Source organism: Mirounga leonina, unplaced genomic scaffold (assembly GCF_011800145.1).
Source record: "Mirounga leonina isolate KUSES-001 unplaced genomic scaffold, KU_Mleo_1.0 Mir_178, whole genome shotgun sequence".
Taxonomy (NCBI): Eukaryota; Metazoa; Chordata; class Mammalia; order Carnivora; family Phocidae; genus Mirounga; species Mirounga leonina.
In genome coordinates this window covers 12,379,929-12,405,865 of record NW_023270464.1, presented here as the reverse complement: position 1 = coordinate 12,405,865, position 25,937 = coordinate 12,379,929, and the positions used below count along the sequence as shown (strand labels likewise).

At 39.3% G+C, this 25,937-nt stretch overlaps 1 long non-coding RNA gene across 3 annotated transcripts in view; it reads right to left on the bottom strand.

The window, feature by feature from the left end:
* The window catches only part of LOC118023009, a 77,607-nt gene that overhangs the window by 37,502 nt on the left and 14,168 nt on the right, over positions 1 to 25,937 (bottom strand). The window contains exons 1-3 of one of the 3 annotated variants that reach the window (XR_004682620.1): positions 23,597 to 23,706; positions 21,105 to 21,283; positions 5,634 to 6,089 (exon numbers count right to left, since the gene is read on the bottom strand). This is a non-coding gene — a long non-coding RNA (uncharacterized LOC118023009). Of the gene's footprint in view, positions 1 to 5,633; positions 6,090 to 21,104; positions 23,021 to 23,596; positions 23,707 to 25,937 lie in introns of those variants that run through there. The other 2 variants (XR_004682622.1, XR_004682621.1) reach the window with 2 other exon arrangements.

Genomic DNA, 25,937 nt, shown 5'->3' with positions numbered 1-25,937 from the left:
CGCCCCCATGACTACAGATAAGTTATAAGTTACCACTATAAACAATTTTGTACCAATCCATTTGAAAATAATGTTGAAATGCCAAATTCCCCCCAAATATTTTAATCACCAAAATGACTCAAAAACAAATAAATTGTGAAAAAGCCAGCAGCTATTAAGTAATCTGAATCAGCAGTCTAAAAACTCTTCTTCAATCAATTTCACAAGATAATTTTAACTGCACAGAGCCCAAAACTATTTTTTTACCAATATTTTTCAGAACAAAGAAATAGAGAAAGCTCTCCAACTCACTTTTTGATCCTATTATAACCCTATTCTGAAACCAGTCAAGGGCAGTGCAAAAAGACAAAGGCCCAAATCATTTATAAGCATAAATGCAACAATAACAAAATAGTGCCAAGTCAAATCAACAGTGTATAAAACTAACACATCATTAATGAGTTGGACTTATATTACTAAGGCAAAGATATTTCAAATTATAAAATCAATCAACCTAGAGACTAAAATGATATGATCATCTCAACAGATGCAGAAAAGTTGTAAATATAAACATTTACTTAGTATAAGTGCTTTTGGCAAAGTGGGAACAGAGAGAAACTTTTTAAATCCAAAGATGATGTCATTCTTAGTATCAAACTTTCTAATGAATCCCCATAAAATCAGGAAAGAGCCAAGAATTCCCGCTTATTGGCATCACTGAATAATACCATCCTAGAAATCCAAGTCCATAAAATATATGAAAAAGAAGCAAAAGGCTTAAGGTAAGTCTACAAAAGCAAAATGTCCTAATTTATAAATAAAATGGTTATATGTATCAGCCCATGGCCTAAACCAAGCCTATTGTAGTCCAAATCCAGCCATGCCCATTTGTTTGCATATTGCCTATGACTGCTTCTGACTTACAAGATCAGAGTTAGTAGTGACTGCAAGACCCTCAAAGACAAGAATACCTTTAAATTTACAGAATATTTATAATGTGCTAAACTCTGAAATAAAACATAATATGCCTATATGTTTCATCACAACCCTATGAGGAAGATGTCATTATTGTTTTCAATTTATGTATGAGGAAACTGACCTGGGGAGAGATGAGTGACGTTAACGAGTTACACAGCTAGACATTCAGTGGGGATCCAAACTCAAGCAATATAACTCCAGACCCTACTCTCTTCATCCTGACCCTGTGAAGGAGGTATTACGCCCTTCATTATTAGGGGTCATACTATTGTCCTCACTGTCAGTTCCAGAAGCTTGGAACTATTAAGTGCCTTGACCAAATTCATCAGCCTAGCCTCGAGATTCAAGTGTGAAATTTGCCGAAATTCATATTGCCCCAACTATGGTCCAGAACTCCAGTGACACCAGCCCAGGAGCAGAGGAAGAATAAAAAGCTTTAAATATTAATTATTCATCAGATACTGTGATTCGGAGGTAGAACAGACCTTCAGAAATGTAAATAGACTATACATTATTAATCAACTTATCAAAGTCAAGAATTTAAATATTTAAACATTTCTACCACTGAAACATAGATAGTAAACCCCACAGTCACTAAAACTGTGTATAGCACATTAAATTTCTACCCTCCGCTAATGACGCGGGGCTTCCATTTATCCAGTTCTAACAATTTTCTTTAGAAAGACAGGCCTGGGAGTCTCCGGAGAGAAGTGACAGGCAGGGAGGCAACCGAGGTTACTGATTCTCAATCTCAAAACTGCTTCCTTCAACTGTTACATCATCTTTTAGGGTCCTTGCATTCCATTCTAGGTAGAGATTTAATTCTTGACAATAATAATTCAAAGTAACATGAGCCTTTTATTTTCTTTAAAAGATAGTCCATTCTTATTGCAGATTTAAGGAAGAAAGATAATCTTTGACAACACTAACACCCATAGATAACCATTCTTGACCATTAGGAACATTGTTAAAATTGAACTACCCCCTGAATACTACCATAAAATTGCCTTAATCAAGAGACTTCGCTTCTCCCTCAGCAATGGGCTATCAAAGTACATGGGATTTTGTGGGGCAAAGGTTGAGTCCGTGGTGTAGAAGTAGAATTTGACCGCCAAATAAAGTAGTTAGCAAGCAAACGACTGTGTGTAGAAGTTCTATTCAATGTCCAATGAACCAGCCCAAATAGCCAGGTCAGAGTGTCTAAAGCTTCTGGACAGGGAATCAATGCCAAACAGAAGGAGCTTTCTGCTCAAGCATTTCTCTGGATTAGGACATGATCCCAGGCAGCAGCTGGAATTACTGGGATAGCTTCAAAGCCGCTCAAGAAAGTCACCTATCAAGGGTCAGTCATGGATTGAGGACCTCATTCAAGCAGGATGAATTTCAGCAGAGCTGAGTGAGGAACCTGAACTTCAAAGACTGACCCAAAATTTGAGGCAGGAGAATAATTCTTGGCTATGCCAGATGATTGGTCTGCTTCAAGTTCCTGAGCTAGCCGGCTTTGGTCTTCTACGCTCAGTGACTGGGTAAGACCAAGACTGCAGACTGAATATCTTTTGTACCCAGAGCTGAGTGATACTAAAGCACGTAATAAAGATCCTGTTGCCACATGATAGGTATTAGAAAAGGTCAGTCTTGCTGTATTTCCAAGTTCTCAAAGCATGTTTATCAGATAGGCATTGTTGTTTCATCAGACAAATCATACTAGGTTAAGTTTGTTCCAGTTAGTTGGATTTGGTTAAAACTGATCAAAGAGGATCTCATTCAATATGGCTTAAAAAAGGACCAATTTGTCCTCCAAAAATCTCACTGAGGTGACAAAAGCAAAATAAAAGCAAGGATTATTTGATAGAAGTAGTAAAAAACCTAGGAACTTTTCTACCAGAAGACCAGCAACATTGGAAATTATCTATAGGACCCAAAACAAGTGGGACAGAACCGAGGTTGAGACCAAAGTGAGTTGTGACCTACTCCAGATAAACAAGGGTGTGGCTGAAGCAGTGAATAATAATTTTTACAAAAAAGCCCCCCAGTCTTCAAGTGCTAAGTCAGCCAGTTCAGGGAGCAGGAGCAAACTGTGGGCTCTCGGTGGGCTCCTGGTATGGGCATTAAAGCCAAAAGAGAAATGGGGCTGCTCCCAGGCAACTCCAGGCCGCCACAGTGGATGTGAGTCTATACATCCTAAAAGAAGCTGGCCCCCATCTCCTCATCCCAGTAGAACTCTGCAGATAACATTCCCATTTATGGCTAGAAAAACTCTACAGCGTGCCTGGGTGGCTCAGTCATTAAGCATCTGCCTTTAGCTCAGGTCCTGATCCCAGGGTCCTGGAATCAAGCCCCACATCGGGCTCCCTGCTCCGCGGGAAGCCTGCTTCTCCCTCTCCCACTCCCCCCTGCTTGTGTTCCCTCTCTCACTGTGTCTCTCTCTGTTGTCAAATAAATAAATAAAATCTTTAAAAAAAAAAAAAAGCTCTAACAGCAGCAACTAATGTCAACTATTCTAGACATTTATATGTGTGTATATATATGCATATACACATATAAATATATTTAGATACACATATATACACACATATATATACACATATACACACACATATATAGATAACCAAAAATCACCAGAAATTTAAAAAATAATGGCATAAAAGTGAGAAGTCACCCCATAAAAGCAAAACAAATGGTCCCCAAAAGAAACATCATTGACAAAGAGAAGAGAAGAAAATGTGGCCAAAAATCTGAATATTTCTTATGACACTGAAGGTATTCTGGCATTCATATAATAAGAGTAGGCTGGTAAAGAGGGACAATTAGAAAGTAAAAAAAAAAAATTCTTAGACAAATAAAAATATGATTAGCACAATATAAAACACAGTGGGGCACAGGACAACAAAATGTATATACAGTCAACCTCCAAATAGTAATTTAAAAGCCCAGTTCGAGGGGCACCTGGGTGGCTCAGTCAATTAAGCATCCGACTCTTGATTTCAGCTCAGGGCACGATCTCAGGGTCATGGGATCGAGCCCCACATCAGGCTCTGCACTCAGCGCAGAGTCTTCCTGGGATTCTCCCTCTCCCTCTTCCCCTCCCCCTGCTCACTACAGCACACTATAAATAAATAAACAAATAAATAATCAATAAAATCTAAAAATGAAATTAAATTGAGAAATAAAAGCCCAATTTGACAATGTAAAGCAAAAGACAAATGTAATATAAATTATTTGAGAAAGACTTGAGCTCTCACAACTAAAGTGCCACCTAGGGGCGCCTGGGTGGCTCAGTTGGTTAAGCGACTGCCTTCAGCTCAGGTCATGATCCCGGGGTCCTGGGATCGAGTCCCACATCGGGCTCCCTGCTCTGCAGGGAGCCTGCTTCTCCCTCTCCCACTCCCCCTGCTTGTGTTCCCTCTCTCGCTGTGTCTCTCTCTGTCAAATAAATAAATAAAATCTTTAAAAAAAAAAAATAAATAAATAAATAAATAAAGTGCCACCTAAACACTAAAAAGGAATACTGAAAGTAGTTGCATATTACTAGATATATCCTGCTATTATTTCTGAATTCAAAAGTTAATTCTAAAAAAAAATACTACTAAGAACTTTTAGAAAGATAAAACAATTTTATTAAAAAGGAAAGAGAAACATATGCTGAATTTATCATAAAATGCTCAATACTAAAACACAATGAAGAAATATCTACATTGTTCTGAAGAAAATACCGTAAACCCAGAATCCTTTAAGCCATATTATCTTTGCACATGAAGACCAACTAAGCATTTCTTTAGTTGTACAAGGATTCATAAAATATACCTCCAAATTTGTCTTTTCTGAAAAAGAATATTTCTCATTTATATATTCCAGCCAATTAAAAATTATGTCTATATCCAAAAAAGAGAAAAATCCTGGATATAAAAAACACTAGAGATAAAAGCAACTGGCAAACCCTAGAACTACATCAAAACAAGGGTGACAATGCATTTCTAGAGTTTAATGCAACTGCTCAGAACAGATAGTTTTATAAACAAGACAATTAAATAAGTATAGATTTTAAATTTCAAAAATAGAAAATTAAATTTTAAAAATAAAAGTTTAAAAAATTTTTTTAACAATCTGGAGCTAAAATAATGATTTTTAAAATTACAGATATTATCAAACCTGGGTCTTGGGAAGCGGAGGAGTACAAAAAAAAATGTTTAGAAATGCAAAGATTTTATTTTCATCAGAGAGTATAGATACTAATGTGACAGAAAGCCATAGGCTCAAAAATACCAAAATGTAGGGGTACCTTTTGGGAAGGAAAAGTGACTGAAAAGAACAAGGAACATTCTAAGATGCTGATACACAGTGTGCTATCTTTTTGAAAACTCATCATGCTGCACACTTTTGATCTGAGTAATTTTCGATACGTATATTATACTTTTATCTTTTTAAATTGATCTTAAACTCTGAGAGCTAATAAGTGATTATAGCAGAGTTGTAGGATATAAGTTTGATATACAAAAGTCCATCACTTTCCTATATACCAGCAATGAACAAATGGAATGTAAAATGAAAAACAAAATACCATTTTAATAGCACGTCCCAAAAATGAAATACTTAGGTATAAATCTAACAAAACACATACAAGAGCTGCATTAGGAAAATTACAAAACTCTAATGAACAAAATCAAGGAATACCTAAGTAAATGGAAAGATAATCCAGGTTCATGGATAGGAAGATTCAATATTGTCAAGATGTTAATTATTCCCAACTCTAATTATAGATTCAACACAATGCCAATCAAAATCTCAGCAAATTATTTCAGGTATATTGAAAAACTGATTCTAAAGTTTATATGGAGAAGCAAAATAGCCAGCTATTGAATAGCCAGCCACTGAACCCAGAATAGCCAGCTATTGAAGAACAAAGCTGAAGATCTAACATTATCCAACTTCAAGACTTACTATAAACATAGTGTAATCAGTATGGTGTGGTATTGGCAAAATAATAGACAAGTTAATCAATGGAACAGAATAGATAGCCCAGAAATATACTCACATAAATATACTGAACTGATCTTTGTCAAAGAAGCAGAGACAATGCGACAGAGAAAAGATAGTCTTTTCAACAAATGGTGATGGAATAGCTGGACATCCACCTTAAAAAAATAAAAAGAAGAAGATTAATGTAGACACTGACTTTACACCCTTCACCAAAATTAACTTAAAATAGATCAGAGACTTACATGTAAAACACAAAACTATAAAACTCCTAGAAAAAAACATGGGAGAAAATCTAGACGACCTTGGATTTGGTGATGACTTTTTTTTTTTTAAAGATTTTATTTTATTATTTATTTGAGAGAGAGAATGAGAGAGAGCACATGAGAAGGGGGAGGGTCAGAGGGAGAAGCAGGCTCCCCGCCGAGCAGGGAGCCCGATGTGGGACTCGATCCCAGGACTCCAGGATCATGACCTGAGCCGAAGGCAGTTGCTTAACCAACTGAGCCACCCAGGCGCCCTGGTGATGACTTTTTAGATATAGTACCAAAGGCACAATCCATGGAAGAAATAAGTTGGAGTCCATTAAAATTAAAAACTGCTCTATGAAAGACAGTGTCCCAGAGAATGAGAAGACAAGTCACATGGTGGGAGAAAATATTTATAAAAGACACATCTGATAAAGGATTTTTCAAAACATACAAAAAACTGTTCATACTCAACAAAAAGAACATAAACAACCTAAAAATTGAAAATAGAGCTACCATACGACCCAGCAATTACACTACTGGGTATTTACCCCAAAGATACAAATGTAGGGATCTGAAGGGGTACATGTACCCCGATGTTTATAGCAGCAATGTCCACAATAGTCAAACTATGGGAAGAGCCAAGATGTCCATCGACAGATAAATGGATAAAGAAGATGTTGTATATATATACAATGGAATATTATGCAGCCATCAAAAGGAATGAAATCTTGCCATTTGCAATGACATGGATGGAACTAGAGGGTATTATGCTGAGCGAAATAAGTCAATCAGAGAAAGACATGTTTCATATGACCTCACTGATATGAGGAATTCTTAATCTCAGAAAACAAACAGGGTTGCTGGAGTGGTCGGGGGTTGGAGGGATAGGGTGGCTGGGTGATAGACGCTGGGGATGGTATGTGCTATGGTGAGCACTATGAATTGTGTAAGAGTGTTGAATCACAGACTGGTACCTCTAAAACAAATCATACATTATATGTTAAAAAAAAAAAGAAAGAAGAAGATAGCAGGAAGGGAAAAATGAAGGGGGGGAATCAGAGGGGGAGATGAACCATGAGAGACTATGGACTCTGAGAAACAAACTGAGGGTTCTAGAGGGGAGGCGGGTGGGGGGATGGGTTAGCCTGGTGATGGGTATTAAAGAGGGCACATACTGAATGGAGCACTGGGTGTTATATGCAAACAATGAATCATGGAATGCTACATCAAAAACTAGTGATGTAATGTGTGGTGATTAACATAACATAATAAAAAAATAAAAAATAAATAAAAGAACATAAACAACCTGATAAAAAATGGGCCAAAAACTTAAAAAATGAACCAAACCAAAGAACATAGAGACGGTAAGACCATATGGAAAGATGTTCTACACCATATGTCATTAGGGAAATGAAAATTAAAACAGTAAGATACCTCTGCACACCTATTAGAATGGCCAAAACCCAGAACACTGACAACACCAAATACTGGTGAGGATGCAGAGCAACAGGAACTTTCATTCATTTCTGGCGGGAATACAAAATGGTACAACCACTTTGGAAGACAGTTTGATGGTTTCTCACAAACTAAACATGCTCTTACTACACCATCCAGCAATCATACTCCTTGGTATTTGGCCAAAGGAGTTGAAAACTAAGTCCACACAAAAATCTGCACACGGATGTATATAGGAGCTTTATTCATAATTGCCCAGACTTGAAAGCAACAAAGATGTCCTCCAGTAGGTGACTGGATAGATAGTATGTGGCACATCCAGACAATGAAATATTTTCTAGCACTAAAATGAAATGAGCTATCAAGCCATGAAAAGAGATGGAGGAAATGTAAATGCATATCACTAAGTGAAAGAAGCCAATCTGAAAAGATTACATTCTGAAAAAGGCAAAACTGTGAAGACAGTAAAAAGATCAGTGGTCAGAGGGGAAAGGAAGATCAGGTGGAACACAAAGGATTTTTAGGGCAGTGACACTACTCTATATGATACTGTAATGGTGGATACATGTCATTACACAACTGCCCAAACTCATAGAATATACAACACCAAGAGTGAACCTTAGTGTGAACTATAGACTTTTGGTGATTATGATGTGTCAATGTAAGTTCATCTATTGTGATAAATGCACCTTCCTGGTGTGGGATGTTGATAATGGGGAAGCTATGCATGTGTGGAGGCAGGAGTATATAGAAAACCTCTGTACCTTTCTCTTGATTTTGCTGTGAATCTAAAACTACTCTAGAAACAAAATAAATAAATAAAGCTACTCTAAAAACTAAAGTCTAAAAGAATTATCTCAATGCCTAGAAACAAGATTAGAAATTCCAAATTATTACAGGTAAAAGAGAACAAAGAAACTTTGATCAACCAGTCAAAAGTCAAGAAAAGGACGAAAGGAACAGTATAAATAGAGTAATTATAGGATTATAAAATAAGATAACCAAAAGATAGTAATCACAATAAATGCAAAGGGGTTAACTTCACCTTTTTAAAAGTAAATAATTCTTTCCAATTAAGTAAAAAAGTAAAATCTGGCTCTATGCTGTTCAAAAACAAAAAAAAAATCACTAAAACAAGAAAAGCCATAACACAGAAATATGTGCTGTGTGGCTGGTAAGATATGCCAGGTAAATAAGAACAAAAAGAAAAAAAAAAAAAATGGCGACATCCATACCAGACAAGTTAGAAGGCACAAAATGGTGTTTTACTCAGGTCTAACCAGGGAAACAGAAACCACTGCAAGGATTTTCAACAGCAGGAATGTAGGGCAGAGAACTGTTTATAGGAGTGGAGTTGCTGAGATATCAGTAAGGGGAGAGGGTGTGGTGACCCCGGGGAAGGAGGCCATGTCTCAAGGTCCTGGGGGTGCCAGTGTCACTGCCTGGCAGAAGGTAGAGTCACAAGGAAATGCAGCCAAGACAAGAGGCAGAAAGCAAGGGGTAAGTACCCTCGCTTTTCTGTTCCTCCACAGGTTTATCTCCCTCCACAGCCTCTCGCTGGCCAAACCCATCTGAAAGCCAGTCAACCAAGGAGCCTGAGAAGTGCAGCCTGCACATGTCAGCCCCCCTGTAAGACAGTGAGGAATGGAGGTGGCACAAAGAACGGGAATGGAGACCAAAGTCCTAGGACCAACAAAGAATGTTGAAAGGAATGCTTTTAATATAGATAAAAGGAACAATCCACCAAGGGCATATACTTATGTTACCTTGTACAAGGAGTAGAAATGGACGAGATGTGTCAGTGAAGGACCAGTCAGAAGACAGAATCATGACAGTTACTTTAAAGAATTTAATATACAACAACAACAACAAAAAAGATATTAACTAAGTAAAAGTTTGTTAACTAACTGAATGGGGCAAAAAGAGAACTCCAACATATCACAAAGGAGCAACTGGAAAACATAGCTCAGAGGATGGGTCTCTGGCGCCTGGACCCAAACATCTCAGGAGAGGGTGCATGCCAGCTGGTGATCTGGAAATGCCATGAAGTGGATTCTGCACATGTGAGAAGAAAAAAAAAAAAAAATGTAAACTTCAATCAACTGGAACTTCCAGGGCAAGAAAAGGAACCAGATACAAAAGCCACAGGAACAAAAATAAAGGAGCCCAGGCAGGTCTCACTCCATCAGCTCTGCAGGCTCTTTTCAGGACCCCTTTACCCATGGCGAAGGTAGCTGCCTGAAAAGCAACGTGATCTGCAGAATCCTAATATTACATTACAAAGCAAGGTCATTGACAGATAGATACAGGCATTTAAAGTTGAAAAGAGTTTTCCCACTTGAATACAGTCACACTAACTAGAGTACTAGTTATTTACAGAGTAAAAATACTTTATTTCCAATATCATTATAGACGTCTTCCTGTTTTAAAGATGTAAGCTATCTTATCTGTAATTTACTCTCATTGAAATTGGCCAAATTATCACAATTTTTTTTCAGTGGAAGTCACCTTTCATAGGGTTTCTGAAAATTGTTCATACCACCTCTAATCCTTTAAAAGCATATATTTGTTTATTTATTTACCTAATAACAAAATATATACAAAACTTACTAATGTGACACCATGATATATAAGGTTTAATACTGGATTCTTTTGTGACAATTTTTGAATATATTTCCTTAATGCTTGACAATAAAATTAGTTTATTTTGCATTATTTCCAATGAGCTTATAGAAAATACTTGTCTTAAATTTACTTTAAAACTGGAGCGCCTGGGTGGTTCAGTCAGGTGGGTTTCCAGCTCTTGGTTTCAGTTTGGGTCATGATCTCAGAGTCATGGGATCAAGCCCTGTGTCAGGCTCCATGCTCAGTGCAGAGTCTGTTTGAGGGTTCTCTCCTTTTCCCTCTCCCTCCCCCTATGCTCCTCTCCCCTCTCCACAAGCTTGCTCGCTCTCTCTCTCTCTAAAATAGATGGATAAAATCTTTTAAAAATTTAAAACAAAAATTCACTTGAAACAAAACTATTGGTCTTCCAATGATGGATAGTTCTTATTTGAAAATAGCATTCACTCATCTTTTTTCATTTGACAAATATTTATTGAGTTATTGGTGAGATAGATAGATAGATAGATAGATAGATAGATAGATAGATAGATATAATAAGACTAAAATTCCTGTTCATCAGAAAGTTAAAATCTGTTTTGGAGACAAACAGTGAAAATAAATTACATAAAATATACAGTATGTTAGACAACAGTAAGTGCTAAGGGAAAAAAATAAAGGCAGATAAGGGGTACGAACTATTAGGAGTGGGATAGGTAACATTTAGATGCATGACAAGGGAAGATCTCACTGACACGGTGAGTGGAGATCTGAATAAAGTGAGGACAGGAGCCATAAGGATACCTGGGAAAAGAGAACATTCCAGACAAAGGCAATGATATGTGCAAAGGCCCTGGGGTGGAGCATGCCTACCATGAGAGAACGTTAAATTGTTCCTCTCAACTCAAAGCCATGACTTCTTGGATTCACAATGATACTGTTTGTTTCCCTTAAGGTGTTAGCTTTGGGAGAATTTTACCTTTAAAATGCACACAAAATACACACAAATGCACACACACCAAACCTGTTTGATTTTACATGTTATTAATATATGAATATACTTTTTGGCATCTTGTCAGTTCTAGCAACATAGAAGTTATATTTTTTTCTTTTTTAATGTAATGTTACAGTTAAAAACAAAACTAATGATTACAACACAGTTTGAATTATAACTGTATTTTAATATTACTGCTAGGAATTTATCTTTAAACTAATAAAGATTGTAATTTTAATTTTCAGAAGACATGTTAATTATTCCAAACAGAGATTTTAAAAGAAGTTGATTGTGTTTATACTTTCTGCCAATGTAAGTTTAATATTTTCAATCAAATATTTTAATTCGTTGTTCATAAGGTACCTTTACAAAAGGCACAATCATTTTCAAGAACTAGAGACCTCCAAACACCATCTTAAAATTCAATTAGTTTATAATGCATTTGAATAAATTATAGTTTTGAGGACAGCTCTTTTAGAAGGCTGAATAAGATTAGCTTAAACAATTAAAATTCTGTTACCTATATAACTAGTGTGAATGCAAAATTTTTTTATTGTTATTATGAAATACTTCATACATACTAACAAGTAAATAATATAAAGGCATAAGGCATAAAAATAGTTGTAAAATACTCATAAACCTTCCACAAAAGTTAATAGAACATTAGCAATACTTCTGAAGCCCCCCAACCCGATATGTGGTACGCTCTTCCTCTCTATGCCAGCTCCCCTTCCTCTCATCCATTGTCTCTCAGGGGCGACTAGTCTTCCAAAATTTGTGTGCATCATTTTCTTGTTTGCCATCAAAGTGGATCCCTAGACAATATATTTCATATTTTATATGCCTCTGAACTTCATACAAATGGTACGATGCTGTGTTTTTACCACAATTTGCTTTTTACTTTAACATTGTGATGACACTTGTCCATACTGAGATATATAAAGCTGCCCTGAACTCATTTTCATTGCTACCCAGGATTCTGTGGTATGAATATACCACAATTCATTCATTTTCCTATCAGTGGACCTTGGCTTGTTTTTAAAACTTTGCTATCATAAACATTGCTGCTGTGAATGCTCTTGAACACATTTCAGTGCTTTGAGTATATCCCTAAGTTGTAGATTATACACACCTTCAATTTTAAAAATCAATAACAAATTGTTTCACAAAACGCTTGCATAAATTTACACTTTCACCAGCAATGAAAGCCCTGTGATTTTTGCAGCTTACTGACTGAAGAGAGTTTCTAATTCATAGAGTGGGGAAACGGCAGACTGATTTGAGGAGACAATGTTAAGAGTCTGGGGAGACCAAGGTGGCTAGTGTCTATAGAATGGTGTAACAGAGAGAAGAGAGCAGGACAGAGATACAACTATGGTAATCTGCTGAGGCTCTCCCTCAAGGATTCAGCTGAGTACTAATCAGTGCATGTGTGCAAAGAAACTACTTAAGGCTGGGGAAAGAATCACCTGAAGTATTACAGGTAACAAGGCTCTGATTCACAGAAGACTGGAAACAATGTCTGTTCCCACTAGCCAAATTGGAAAACCTCCTGATTCACAAGGCATTAGGCAAAATATTCAGAAGGCTTTACCTCTGTGGTAGGGAAATAATTAGCCATAGACTGAGCACTGCTTCAGTCTGTCTTAACAAATCATGAAGATGTGACAATCAAATTCCTTCCTAATAATTGCATTCCATACTAAAGTTCAAGAAGATCTATTGGAATACAAAAATATCCTGCACTCAAAAAATGTAAAATTTATACCATCTAATATCTAATAAAATTGCCATGCATGCAAAGAGGGGCAAAGCACAACCTATAATATGGAAAAAATTCAACTTAAACTGACCCAGAACTAACATGGATATTAAAATTAGCAAAGACGTTAAAACATTTATTATACCTGTATTCCATATGCTTGAAAAATAACACAGATACAGAAGATATAAAGAAGATCCAAATCAAAGACCAAGAGATGAGAACCATAATGTATAAGCTAAAAAAATACACTAGATGGCATTAACTGCAGGTTAGACATTGCAGGGGAAAAGATTAGTGAACATGAAGACATTAAAAAAAAGAAACTAACCAAAATGAAACAAAGTAAAAAAGAAAGATTCAAAAATGAACAGAGCCTCAGTGAGCCATGGGACAATTTCAGTCAGCCTAATATACCTGTAATTATAGTTCCAGAAGGGCAGTGGGGACAGGTAGAAAAAAATATTTGAGAGGCACCTGGGTGACTCAGTTAGTTAAGCAACCACCTCTTGGTTTCGTCTCAGGTCATGATCTCGGGGTCATGAGATTGGGCCCTGCGTTGGACTCTGTGCTCAGCTTGGAGTCTGCTTGAGATTCTCTCCCTCCTCTTCTTCCCCTCCATCTATGCTCTCTCTCTCTAAAATAAATAAAATCTTTCCAAAAAATTGAAAAGAATAATGGTTGAAATTTTTACAAATTTGTCATAAAGTCTAAACTCACTGATCCAGGAAGGTCAATGAAACCTACATCATAGTCAACACCTCAAAACCATTGATAAAGAGAAAAATCTTAAAATCAGTCAGAGGGAAATGACATGTGATGTATAGTGGCTCAAAGGTAAGGATGACAAGATACTTCTCCTTGGAAACAATGCAAGCAATGAGACAGTGGAGCAATAGCTGTAAAGTAGTAAAAGAAAACACTGGCAACTTAGAGTTCTAATCCAGTGAAACCACCTTCAAAACCAAAGTCAAAATAAGAACTTTCTTGGAGTTATGATAACTAAAGAATTTACTACCAGCAGGCCCTTACTACAAAATATGCTAAAGGAAGTGCTTCTAGCAGAGGGAAAATGATACCATTTGGAAATATAGATCTATATAAAGGAATGAAAACACTATAAACTATGACTACATGGGTAAGCAGGTGTTTTTCTTTGTTTAAAAGATAATTGGTTATTTGTTTGTTCCTTTTTTTGTTGTTGTTTAAGTAGACTCCATGCCCAATGTGGGGCCTGAACTCATGATCCTGAGATCAAGAGTCACATCCCCTAATGAGTCAACCAAGCATCCTGATAATTGATTATTTAAAACAAAAATGATAACAATGTAGTGTAGTGTTTACAACATATACAGAAGTAAAATATATTACAACAATAACACAAAGGCTACAGGGAGATAAATGGAAGTATATTAGCCTAAGTGTCTTTAACTATAAATTAATTGGTACATTATCACTTGAAAATAGACTATGTAAGTAAAAATGTATTTTATAAAACCAATAAGCTAGCAAAAGGGATAAAAATGGAATAATATTGGATTGGATTAGATCTGCCCTTCTATCTTTATTCTCTGCTTTAATTTTACTCTGAAACTTAGGGGTAATGTATCAATCTAAATTTTAAGATACACTTTAAATAACTGTAAGTGTAAAAATGATATAGGAAACTTATGGATAAATAATAACCATAAAAACATCTGACCAAGATGAAGAAGCAAAATTAAAATCTTTGATTTAACAATGGAAAACATAATCTAAGTATATGACTAACCTACCTGCATATGTGAAAGAACTTATTTAGCATTCAGGAAGTGTGTTGAAATTCCTCTGGCATATTCAAAAGTATTGTTATATAATCACTTAGTTGTCTAAGTAGCACTGTGATTTGGAGTTGAATCATGAATGCCAGACTGTAATTGTACCCTATTTAGTAACTGTGAACTGAAAGGAAGTGCATAAGCAATACCATTGTTGACAAATAATGTGAATTCTCTTGTAGCTCATCACAAAACTGCTGTTCTCAGAGTTAAAAATCTTTACTTAAAGTCCCTGGAAAGACAGGCTTAAAAGTTCTTTGCAATCAATGTAGAAAACATTTTGGTCTTTGGTACATACGCCTACACACTGTTTAATGCAACACTAGAGATAAGACATAAAAAGAAAATTCATGATAACTATTTTAAAAGAGTTTTGATTTTGGAACAATGTAGAATTAGTGAGTAATGAAGTGAACTAATAACATAATATATAGTAATAAACTACTTTAAATTACACTTTAAAAAATGCCATCTTTCTTAAATCACAGAGACAGCCAATAGGAATACATAGTAGAAATAAGAGATATATTTTTCACTATTGCAACAAAGTTGTAAAATGCCTAGGAATAAATAAAATGAAAAAGCGGAAGACGTACTTGAAGGAAGGATATCCAAGAAGACCTGAACTAATGTTCTAGGATGCCAAGACTTTATATTTTAAAGATGCCAATTCCCCACAAATTAATCAGGGCAGCCCCCCCAAAAATTAACAGACTTCATTTTTTAGAGGAGTTTCAGAATTACAGAAAAATTAGTAGAAAGTGGAGAGTTCCCATATATTCCTTTTCCCCTGCCCCCAGTTTCCCTATTATTACCATCATGCATGGGTGTGGTATACTTACTGCAAGTGATGAACCAATACTGATCATCATTATTAACTGAAGTCCACAGTTTACATTGAGATTCACTCTTTGTATTGTACAGTTTATTTTTGTTTTGGCTTTCATGAATTCATAATATATAATATATAATGTCCATCAGCACATTATCACACAGAATGTTTCACCGCCCTAAAAATCCCCTGTGCCCCACAAGGAATTTTTAAAACTGGAACTCGATAACCTGATTCTAAAATCACTTAAAAGAAAAAAATAATGCACAAAAATCAATAAGGATTTTTTGACAAACAAGAAATAAGAAAGACCTTATCTTATCAAATACTAAAACATAATACAAAGCCATAGAAATTGAAACAGTAGTGTAAAAATGCAAAAATATGTACATAGATTAATGGGACACAAGATAAATCCCAAAGCTAAGCATATATTTATGGGAATATAGAAAGGCATTTCAAATTAGTGATTAAAAGTGTCTAATAAGAAAGCAAAATTGAATTCTTATCTCACATCATATCCAAAAATTTTACCCATATTTAAATGCCCAAACATAACATTATTAATAAAACTATAGAATATTTCAGTAAAACATATGACAATATCCTGATAACTTTGTAGGTAAGAAAGTACATTAGCTAACTCAGTGGGATTAATTGAAAATCAGGAGGGAATTGAATAATAATTTTTATAGTAAATCTCTGTATCACTTGAGTCCTTATCAGGAGCATTACTTTTGTAATTAAATAGTATGTAGAAAAAGAAAAACAATGAAGTTTCTTCCATGACTATTTTCTCTGATCAGAAAAAAAAAAAATCTAATTCTTTTACACAACTTTTCCAAACAATAGTCCTGTCATAAAAGTCCTTAATTGGTACATATAGTAAAAGAAAATTGTCAGTTCATATTAAAAATTAAGTTCACGTTCCTAACAGGACCCATATAAAACATTAAAATACAATCTCATGGAAAATAGGGTTAAGAAGGCTTTTTTGAAAGTCTTGCCTTGGCAATCACTCACTAGAAATAATTTCCTTGAGGGCGCCTGGGTGGCTTAGTCAGTTAAACATCTGCCTTCAGCTCAGGTCATGATCCTAGAGAGTCCTGGGATCGAGCTCCGCATCAAGCTCCCTGCTCAGCAGTGAGTCTGCTTCTCCCTCTACCCGTCCCCCTGCTCGTGATCTCTCTCTCTCTCTCTCAAATAAATAAATAAAGTATTAGAAAAAAGAATTTCCTTGATTCTTATTTTTCTCACAAAAGCGTTCTCAACTCAAAAAACGTTATGTCTTTTCATTGTTTCATTGTAGAGCGAAAAGCCCAGTCACTGATTAACCTGTGGACACTGGTTCTTCTCATCACAGCACAGGATCACACTGACCATAGAATTTATTGCCCAAACCAGGACTTTTTTGACAGTGAAAGGGAGCCCTATTAATAATTACACCAGGACAGCATACATCAACTCACACTGTCCTGGGAACACAAGGATGAATGACCAACTACATGGAAAGCTTTTGACACTCTGTCCCTTTCCTACCTCCTTATACTCGTTTTCCACCAGTGTGTCTTTGGACCTCACATTCTAGGAATTCCACACCACTAGTTTCTAAATTATGCCACACTGCTCCACACCTCCAAGGTGTTGCATATTCAAAGCCCTCTGAATAATTCAGTAATTACTACTGAGTAATTCAGAAATTCCTATTGCACTTTTAAAACCATGCTCAGATGGTTAACTCTTAGGAAGGACCTCCAGTGTCAACCATCCTCTTCCTGTATTAAGAGTCAGTCACTGAGTATCTACACTGTGGTCTACTTTGCAGGGCTACTCAAGGTAAACATGACCTTTATGTACTGGGAGCTTATAATCTGTGATAACTCTGGACCTTGAAATGCTTCTACTGCTATGATTGTTTCACACTATGACATCTATCTGTGCCATGCCTTTATAGAACTGTCAAGGTTTGGGGTGCCTGGGTGGTTCAGTTGGCTAAGCATCTGACTCTTGGTTTTGGCTCAGGTCATGATCTCAGGGTCAGGAGATTGAGCCCTGTGTCAGGATCCGTGCTCAGCGCAGAGTCGGCTTGGGATTCTCTCCCTCTCCCACTGCTCCTCCTCACCCCCATTTGTGTGTGCATGTACTCTCTTTTTCTCTAAAATAAATAAATCTTAAAAAAAAAAAAAAACTGTCAAGGTTCTGTAAAGACAAGTATTTTAGCAGATCTCTGTGCCTGGTAGCATCCTGACCCTCCTTTAGAAAATTAGCCTTCCCTTGGGGCACCCGGGTGGCTCAGATGGTTAAGTGTCTGCTTCGGCTCAGGTCATGATCTCCAGGTCCTGAGATCAAGCCCCACATTGGGCTCCCAGCTCAATGGGGAGTCTGCTTCTCCCTCTCCCTCTGCCCCTGCTTGTACTCATTCTCTCTCTCAAATAAATAAATAAAATTTTAAAAGAAAAGAAAAGAAAATTAGCCTTCCCTCACTGCACACAGTCTCAGTAGGTATCTTAATTAAGTCCTGCTATCTAGCCAACCATGGCAAAACCTAGTGATTTAAAACATGCACTGATTTTGCCCATGGGTCTGCAGGTTAGCTGGCAAGTTCTGCGGATGTGGGCTGGGCTGGCTGACGCTGGGGGCTTACCTAGGAATCTGTGGTCAGCTGGAGGGGTTACTAGGGGCTTGCTCTTTGGGGTGGTTTTAAGATGTGTCTGAAAATTCTTCCACATTCTTCCTTTCAAAAGGTGAAACCTAATCCCCCTTCCTTTGAATATGGGCCAAACCTAGTGACTCATTTCTAATAAGCAGAAGGTGTCAGAGCAGTGAAGGCAGGAGGCTCCTGACTTCTGAGGCTAGGTCCTCAAAGGCCCTGCCACTTCCAGCTTGCCCTCTTGGATTGCTTGCTCTGAAGTGGGGAGGGGCGGGAGGGGGGGCAGCCGTCTTGTTGCCTGTGGAGAGAGGCTATCCTAGGGAGTAACAGAGGCCTCCAGCCAACAAGCAACACCAAGTTGCCAGCCATGGAGGGGGTCACCTTGGAAGTGAATCCTCCAGCCTCAGAAGACTCCAGGCCCAGCCTGCATCTAATCTGAAAGCTCAGGCCAGAACTTCCTCTAAGCTCCAGCTGGATTCCTGACTTCAGAAGCTGTGTGAGGTAATCAACGTCCATTGTTGTTTTAAGCCACTAGTTTGGGGAATAATCTGATGCACGATAGCAGATAGTGGATACCCTGGCTAAGATGACCTCAGCTGGGACAACTCACTTCCACGCCACGCCTCTTATCTTCCATCATGCTAGCCAGGATTCACTCTCAGGGACTGACAAGCTTCCAGGAAAGGGAGCAGAAGCTTCTGAGCCCCCTGAGCCTCACTTCAAGGCATGCCACCTGCTCTTGCCGAAGCAAGTCACTGGGCCAGTCCAAGTTCAAGGGTGGGGACACAAACACCTCCCCTTGATGGAACAAGCTGCAAAGTCATGTTTGTTAAAGGGTCAGGGATATGCCTGGCTGGCTCAGTCTGCAGAGTGCGTGACTCTTGATCTCGGGGTCATGAACTCATGACCAACATGGGGCATAGAGCCTACTGAAAAAGGGGGGGCATGGATAATAGGAGGGAGATAATTAATAGGAGGGGGATAATTGAGGCCCCTTTGGCAATCAGCCACCACAACAGAATGATCAGTCAAGATGTTTCCCCTCCTTAGCCCCCAAAGTGGCCTCTTGACTGAAGTAAAGAAGGTCAAATGCTCCCCACCCCAAGAATTTCGACTGGCTAACTCAAGAGGAAGAATGAATGGCTTCATCCCAACAATGAGCAGTTTGAAAGGCAGAGCTTTAGGTCCTGATGTCTAGATTTCTTGAGCTTGTCTATGTCCTCTCCTGTCCTGTGTCTGCTTCCTCGGGTTTTCCTTTTGTAAACCTACCACATGCTTTCCAATAAGCACCCATTCTTTCCTTCTGGAATCAGCCGGAGTTGGTTTCTATTGCTCACCACCAAAGAACCCAGCCAGAGAACCGCTGTCAGCACTCAGCCTGGGGCTGCACAGTCTCATTAGGAAGTGCTCCTCCCAGGCACCAGTGTCCCTTGCAAAAGGAGGGACCAGAAGATGCCATACACAAAGCCCCAAGAGATCCCTCAGATGATAACTGGCATGCAGAAAGTACTTAGAAACTTCTGCAACATCCGTAAGGACAAATGCAATGCAGATGCAAAGCAGTAGCAACCAACGCTATAGAAACCATTCTGGCGTGTTATTTTTTGGCAAAGGCTGAACTGTCCAGCAGCATTTCCATGTGGCACGGCTGCAGTACGCCAGGGCTCTCCCATGCCAAGAGAGGCCAAAGTTCTTGGCAATTGGACCAAATATTCTTATTCAGGCTAGGAAGGCAACTGTCCCACGGCTCCTGCCTTCCACTGACATATGGCGGCTCTGGGCCGAGGTCCTATTAGCTCATCTATTGTTTTTATATATTTATTTAAATAAATTAAAACTATATTTATATATAGTTTTACAATCACTGGGCATGAAATTCTTCATGATTTCCACCGACTGCTGGTCATGTTTCCTTACTAACTCCCTGCACCAATCAGGGATGACAGAAGGTATCAACTCCCTTCTGGGGTATTTAAACTGCGAGCAGCCATCTATATGCAGAAAGTGTGCCCACAAACTTTGGAGAACTCTGTTTATGCAGAGCCCAGAGCACAAATGCTGCAGGATCAGATGACGTTTGGCAGCTTCTAAAAGAAACTCACTAGTGTTTCGGTGTTTTTTTAATTTGTTTTTTTGGTTTTTTGGGGTTTTTTTGTTTTTTGGGTTTTTTTGCTTTGTTTTTACGTTGAAGTTCTAGCAGTTGTCAATCAGGGACAGGCTTGGCACTTGGCAGCAGAGACAGGGCGTCATAGTGGTTAGAAGCAGGGGCTTTTAGTCTGAAGACTGTGACTTCCCATCTCACTCTGCTTCTTTTTTTTTTTTTTTTTAAAGATTTTATTTATTTATTTGAGAGACAATGAGAGAGAGCACATGAGAGGGGGGAGGGTCAGAGGGAGAAGCAGACTCCCTGCCGAGCAGGGAGCCCGATGCGGGACTCGATCCAGGGACTCCAGGATCATGACCTGAGCCGAAGGCAGTCGCTTAACCGACTGAGCCACCCAGGCGCCCCTCACTCTGCTTCTTACTATCTGAGTGACCTTGGACAAGTAACTTAACCTTTCTGGGCTTCAGTTTCCCCATGGGGGAAATTGTGCCCAAAAAAAAGAAACGATCTCATAGGGTTCTTTGGAGGATTAAATGTAACAACAATTGTGATATGCTGAGTCCAGTGCTTACAGCGTAGGGAGCACTGAATAAATGCTAATTGTGACTTCTTTTTTATTACTACTAGTACTACTAATAATAGCAACCACTGAACACACCAGCAGCTTCCAGGGCTGGCACAGCAAGACCCAGGGACGTCTGACTCACCACATCAAAGCAGCAGAGTTAATACTGGTGCTGGGGGGATTGGCATCAGCCCCAGGGGCAGCCGTCTGGCAAAATGGGGCAAGGTGTTGTGTCTCAGCGTCTCGGTTCCATCATCCCATGTGGTCAGCATCTCACCTTCATGCTCCATCTGGGCTGGACCAGCAGTTTCAGCAGCAGACCTCGGGAGAAGGGAGGTGAGACCACATCTAGGTTTCCAGCCTGGGCTCCAGACCCAGCAGTCAAAAAGACCAAGTGCCTGGTTGGGGGCAGACTGATGCTCGTGGAACACCAGGGCTCTGGTCATACTACTCGGACTGGGGCAGCAATAAGTCTCCAAACCCATCCAATCAGCAGAGGGGAGGAGCTTGCAAGGATCTGCCAAGATCAGCTCTCCAGCAGACTGAAGGCAGCGCTGTAATGGGAGCTGTCCCTTGATGGTAGGGACAAGGCCATCTTCCTGAGCTAACGGAAGGCATGAGATCAGCAATGGTAGGGAAAGCACAGAGCCCACCACAATGACACAGCTGCAGCAACTACAGAGTGTTCTAGGGGGAAGCAGGGCTGATAACTTGAAACAAGGACTGTCACCTGGTCTGTCAAATCCCCAGCCCGGTGGCAGACAGTGCCAAAGGGTCCCAACCTCGGAGTCATCTGCAACAGACTCCTTTAGGATCTTGCCACGGACAGCGATTCTCAGAGGGAATCAGAATCTTTAGCAAGATAGCCTTGGGATTCAAATGCCCCTTCTAGTTTAAGAAGTTCTGCTAGGATTTCCTTATCAACTGGTAGGATTTAGCGGGTGAGTTCAAACCGCTTTTCCATTTTTGCTTTGAAAACAGACTGAAGTTGAAAGGTGCTGAAGGCATGAAGCATGTCCCACATTTTAGAAACTGCAACAATCTCTTACTGATCTGCCAGGGACATTGGCTCATGAGAATGTTCCCATGTAGCCAGAAGTAAGAGGGTCCTGGGCCAAGAGGAGATGGAGGGTTGGGGGGAAGCCAGTTAAGATATATGGGAAGTGAGACAGAAATTTGGAGCATGAGCATAGTAAGAATTAAAAGACTCTCCATCTGAAATTTTCAAAAAAGAGGGAGAGAGAGAGAGATTCTCCATCTGACCTGCTATCATTTCTTTCATTGGTTGATCATCTTAATTATTTGTTCTGTTTCATCATTTGTAGTTTTAAGAAGATTGCACTCACTCCACTGTGCTAAGGTATATCAAGGAAAGGTGATTTTCACAGGGTCAGAATTGTTAGGTGGGAGCTCTCACAGGCACCAGGAACTGGTGACCATGGCAGTTAGCGTGGGGAACTGTGGGAGAACAGTGAAAGTTTGGGGGAGCACTCAGGACCCTCCCACCTATAAGTTTTCTTTCTTCAAAACCGTATGTGTGTGTCTTTCACACACATTCATTGGAATGGGCATGAATTTCATGAAGGTGTTTTTTCCCCTCAGCAGTTCCTAAAATATTTGCTGTCTGTGGCTTCCTTTGGGAATCCTCTAAAGGGGATGAACCCTTTCCCCCTGTCACCCCATTCCTCAAATATAGAGACCTACATTTGCTCAAAGCTTGGCATGCAGTTTCAGGGGGTGATGGAACCCCTATGATCTCAGGTTAAGAACTCACACCTGTCACCTTCCATACATTTTTATTTTTTCTTTGAATCTATAACTTTAAACCTTCACAGTACCATTGTCTGAACAAGTAAGGATTACCGGTTTGCTTCCCATTGGTTGGGATCAATGAGAACTAACTCATCTTTGAGACAATGAATAGTCCTTACTCCAGATATGCTATTTTAAGCTGGAAGTAACCAGAGAGCTCATAATAAACACTAGTGTCCAGGGACACCTGGGTGGCTCAGGCAGTTAAGCATCTGACTTTGGCTCAGGTCATGCATGATCTCAGGGTCCTGGGATCGAGCCCCATGTCGGGCTCCCTCCTCAGCGGGGAGTCTGCTTGCCCCTCTGCCCCTCATCCTGCTCCTTCTCTCTCTCTCTCTCTCACTCTCGCTCTCTCAAATAAATAAAATCTTTAAAAAATAAAAACAAAAAATAAATAAACACTAGTGTCCAGGTCAGAGGCTATGGTTGAACTGATCTGAGTGGAGCCCAAGCACCTGTATTTTTTTTTAAGCTTTTATTTATTCCAGAGAGAGAGAGAACACACAGGGGGAGGAGCAGAAGGAGAGTGACAAGCAAACTCCCCAAGCCCAATAAGGGGATTGAACCCAGGACCCCAAGATCATGACCCGAGCTGAAACCAAGGGTGAGACGCTTAACTGACTGAGCACCCAGGCTTCCCCCCACAAGCATCTGTATTTTTTTAAAGCTCTCTAAGTGATTCTAAAGTGCATCCTGACTTCAGAACCACTGATCTAGGGTGCTCTTGCCCTGAATTGGATCTGGGCTAAGCAGTGATCCCTACTCTGCTTTCCCCTGTCCCTCTCAGCTTCTTCTGTGTACAAGAAGCAGGTGTGCCCAAACCTGAGCAAGATGAGATGAATGTCTTCTACTCATATCCTTTCCCTCAGGTACAATCCTGTTTCTGTCCTAAACATGAGACCTGGGGAAAAAAACGCACACTATTAAAACCCAAGTTTAACAAACACCTTCCAATGAACTGCCAATCTTCACCTCTCCATCAGTGACAAAGGTCTTCCACAAGCAGGGTGGGGACGTGCCTCTGACCTCACTCACAGAGCCTTTCACCACCTGTCGGTGTGAAAAATCAGGTGAGCCACACTGTGTTTAGTAAACAAGAGTCAGTATCTCCAAGCTGCTTGCCTGTGAATCAAGCCCTGGTCCACTTGTGCATCTCATTTCCATATGCATTTGAAGAGGTATTATTCCAGTCAACCCTTAAGGTAAGTTACTTCTTTGAAAATCATTGAGCAGCAAATTTAAAGCTTGTGGGTACTGGCAACAAGTGTGATGAATTATCTAATTGGCAGTCTTAAAGCTCCACTTGGAAACATTCATTACTTCTAATGACTACAAAGCACTCATTTTTTTTTTTTTTTCAAGGATAGATGGATACATGGTGGCCACATCTTGGGGGCTGGTTAGCATCTGGCTTGTCCTCTAGAATGTGCACATCAGCCACTGTTTGGTTGCAGATACTATAGAAACAGTGCCTCTGCAAATAAGGTTTCCTTCAATGAAATGTTAGCTCTCACACCCCAACCCACCTTGTCCAATTTTAAATTCTGATTCCAGGGGCGCCTGAGTAGCTCAGTTAGTTAAGCATCCAACTTTTGATTTTGGTTCATGTCACCATCTCAGGGTTGTGGAGATCAAGACCCACATTTGGCTCTATGCTAGGCACGGAGCCTGCTTAAGATTCTCTCTCTCTCCCCCTCTCCCTCTGTTCCTCCCCACCCAAAAAAACAAAAAACAAAAAGCAAAAAAACCTTCTGACTCCAACTCAAAATTTGTGATAATCAATTGATTTTCTTTATTAACAATAATTGAACTACCTCTCTCCATGCTAGCCTAAGTGCAATGAATAAATGAAATGGATTATTTCAACTCTGCTAATGAGACTCAAAATATATCGGGCCCAAGCAACTGAGAGGTCTTCATTGTTTCTCAAAGTAATCCATGGTGGTGTGGCTTGAGGTACAAAATCAACGTTGTAAGTTGGTCTTGTTACGCCTTTGAAAAGCAGTGTCCCGTGTTGCTCAGGTTTGTGAGAGCAGTTAGACACTAGGATTTGAGCAGACAGTTTAGATCATTACCTGGGATCCTCATTCCATATATTTATGGGGAAAAGCTAGTTGAGGACATATTTAAAACACACACAAATCCAGTCATTCAAAATCTTAACATTCTTCACAGGACACAAATGTTATTTGAAGCTCCTCTAAAGATTATAATTAGAAATGTGACTTTAATGTGAGCTAATAAAATATATTTCTCAGCATCTCAATGGGAACTTTTTATCTTGCCCCTAGAAGGAAGAATGACAGAAATGACATCACCAGCTACCATTACATGAAATATGGCAGTTCACAGAGAACTAACACCTACATATTCTCACTGAATCCTTAAAGTGTCACCAGACCAACTTTGAGGAAACCGGAGCTTAAGAAATCCAAATAGCTTGTCCACCGTCATGCCATCAGGATGTAGCAGAGCCAGGGCTCAAAAGCAGGCTTGTCAGACTCAAAGTCCTTCTCCACCGCCATCATCTTAAGAATAACAAGGGCCACCATTCACTGGGCACTTACTGAATACCAGGCACCTCATAGAAAGCTCCATTTAATATGAGAGATGCACAGACAGCAAAGAAGGCATTAACATCTGAAGCCCAGAGAACTTAGTCCCTTCCTCAATTATATAGAGCAAGTGATAGTAGTAGGGTTTGAACCTAAGAACAAAAGCCCCTACTCTTTTCTCTGCCCCGGTGGCCTTCACCCGAGGCAGAGATCTGCTCTCCACATGCCTTTGAACATCCATCACACAATAAGCCCCACTCAGCAGCTTGTAGCCCCAGAGCCAATGCCAAAGACCAAGGGATCCGCCATCTTGACGTGTGATGTGGGGAGCTAGAAGGCTTCCTGCTTTGCCTGATGCGGTGCTCCCTTATAACTCAAGAGGTCCAAAGGGCACAGAGAAGTTGACTCTTGGAATCTGTGAAAGGATTTATTATTTTTATACTCTTATGCCTTATTAACACCATTTGCCTGGGATCTACTTGACCCTTAAAAAAACCTGAGAGGGCTTCATGAGCCCCATAATCTAACAGATGGAGAGAGTCCACTGAGTGCTGAGGGGCAGGAGCATACAAACAATAATCTTCCTATACACTAGCAGGAACCAATCT